The sequence below is a fragment of the Gopherus flavomarginatus genome (assembly GCF_025201925.1).
Source record: "Gopherus flavomarginatus isolate rGopFla2 chromosome 13 unlocalized genomic scaffold, rGopFla2.mat.asm SUPER_13_unloc_3, whole genome shotgun sequence".
Classification (NCBI taxonomy): Eukaryota; Metazoa; Chordata; order Testudines; family Testudinidae; genus Gopherus; species Gopherus flavomarginatus.
Window position 1 is genome coordinate 979,453 of NW_026114611.1, and position 2,617 is coordinate 982,069.

The 2,617-nt window shown below is 53.7% G+C and overlaps 1 non-coding gene across 1 annotated transcript; it reads left to right on the forward strand.

The window, feature by feature from the left end:
- The first annotated feature begins 2,188 nt into the window (after positions 1-2,188).
- On the forward strand, positions 2,189-2,282 carry TRNAI-UAU (transfer RNA isoleucine (anticodon UAU)). The gene is made up of 2 exons: positions 2,189-2,226; positions 2,247-2,282. It is a non-coding gene; the product is annotated as a tRNA-Ile (tRNA).
- Positions 2,283-2,617: the final 335 nt, after the last annotated feature.

Consider the following 2,617-nt stretch of genomic DNA (forward strand, 5'->3'; position numbering starts at 1 on the left):
AAAGCAGGGGGATGCGGGGACTCAGGGCAGGACCTGCAGATCTGATAGTGCAGGACCACAGTCAATGAAGGAGGAGAGAGAGTCCCACAAGAGGAAGCTGCTAGTGGGAAGCAATAAGTGCAGGGTACAAACCAGCCAGCTGAGAGTCACAGGGGTCTAGAAAATGAAATGGCAGCAGGTCCCATGGTGTAATGGGCAGCACTCAGGACTTTGGATCCTGGGTTTAAATCTCAGTGGGACCTCCTGGAGCAATGCTGGTTTCCTGCAAAGCCATGGAGCTCAATGTGCTTGGCTCCCCTCTCTCAGGGTGAACTAGAGTGAGTTTTTTCCCTCCTGCTGGGTGACTGATGCCCACTGGAGATAGGTCTTTGGTCCAGCCGGTTCAATGGGCTGGCTGCTATAGGTTGGGGTCCTTGAACTTAACACTCTGGCTGGAGAGCCCTGCGGGTTGACTATATGGTTATTTCTCACTGCTTCACCTGATGTCCACAACTTTGGTCCCTGCAGCTGCCACACTCTTCCTCTTGCCCACATGGCATTCAAAGGAAGGAGTGCCAGGGCCAGGCTTCATAGTCAGGGCTAGGCAGGAAGGAGGAAGAGTCCCAGGCTGGAGCCCAACACCTTTCCTGCTCTGGGCACCTCTGACAGCTCCAAGGGAAGGTTCATAAGCCACAGAGCAACTGAGGGCAGGGCAAGAGGAGGAGATAACCATGCCTATGTGTGGCCAGCAGACAGCCACAAAGACACCCGGCCAGCCTGCTCCATGCCATGCCAAACCCCCACTGAAGGCCACCCACAGACCAGCATTCGTTCTGCAGCCAGCATCACAAGGTGGTTGGAAGGCAGGTGGGGCCTCTGACCGTTCCTACTCAAAGGGCTCCTTTTGGCGGTGGGGCTGGAGATATTTCCCCCAAGAGGCTCTTTCCCAGCTGCTGAGAAGCACAGAAGTACCCAGTGTTTGCTCTTGCAGTGAAAGGGGTTAATACGTTTAGGCAGCCTGGCTAGCTCAGCTGGCAGCACCTCTAGCTCTTACTCTGAAGGCTGAAATTACAATTCCCTGTCTAGGTAATTGGGGCTCCTCTTCAACAATACAACACACAATCTGCCTAAGCTCCCACCCAGTAACCTGGCTAAAGTAGCCCTGGCCACTGGGTGCCTCTAAGAGACGATATTTTCCCCACTCACAACCACTGAGTGTAGAAAAGAAACTTTAAGAAAAAGGAGGAAACTCACCTTGTAATAACACCACAATCAGGATTCATAACACAACACTATGAGCAAAACACCCACCCACAGTGCGCTGGGCAGTGGCCTTTGCCTCGGGCTCTTAAATCCAGACACCAAAAGCTCTGTGGATGTGCCCCTCCCTTCACTGCACCTCACCCACAGCTGCTGTCCTGGGTCAGTGAAAACCCACAGTTCACCTCTCACGTCCCGGGGGGAAAGCCCCTTTCTTCCTCCACCCTCCGCTGTCTGGCCACATTGTCGGTCACTTGCCCTTCCCCTCTGTCACCGTTCTGCTGGCCCCTCTCTGCTCTGGGACATATTGTGGTCCCACCAGGAGTGGAACAGGCTCCCTAAAAGTAGTGACCACGAGAGCCTGAACAATAGCCCCATCCCGTCCACTCGAGGCCATGCCCCTGCACCGAGCCCTTCTCCCCAAGGCCCTGCTCCCATACTGCCTCTTCCCCCCAAGACCCTACCTCCCGCTTACTGCTCTCCGCCCCCTTCCGCCTCACTCCCCCTTACGGTCATTACAAAGTGGCATGGCAGAGCCTTCCCATTTTGAAAAGTCCTGGGGTGTTGTTCCCCCCTGTTCCAGCACACGTGGGTCCCTGCACTTCACACAGGTCTCCCTGATTTCAGCTGTTAGTGAGGGAGCCTCACTGCTAGCGCAGACTCGGCAGTTTCTTGCATGAGAGACACTGTCCCAAAGCAGGACTAATGCTTAGAGCTGGTGATCAGTGATTTCAGATCTGTTGGTCTGCAGCAAGACTCTACAGTGAGTCTCAGTCAGCTCTGTTATTACACAGAGACGAACAAAAGGGTCAAATGGTGCCTGGAAGCCTTAAGAAGAATCCACCTCACCAAGTACAACACTTGTCGCTACCTGCTCTGAACTCCACTAAGAATGTTTTGGGGTCACTCCTCGCCTTTATCAACCTAGGGAGAATAGCAATTGACAGGTGCTCCAGTGGCACAATTGGTTAGTGCGCAGTACTTATAGGGCAGTGCTGAGAGGAGCTATGCTGAGGTTGTGAGTTCAAACCTCACCTGGAGCACTGGTTTTCATTAACCAAAGGGCATCACTCACTCATTTGGCCCTGTGGAATGTACAATTCCAGCCAGGGGACACTGAGGCAGGGAAGAAGTTAAAAATGCCCCTTCACTTATTAGCTCCTCTCCAGAGTGCAGGTCAGAATCTACAATCCTTTTTCCCCCACCAGCCCCTGTGCCAGGATCCCTCCAGCAGAGCCTGGAGTCCTGCCCATGGCATCTGTACTACTGACAAACACTAAGTGACAGGGACAAAACACTCAAATCCCGCCTGGTGCAGGGAGCCAGGGGTGCGCTTCAAATTCTGTCGTTCATACATTTCCAGGCCGGGGAATATCCC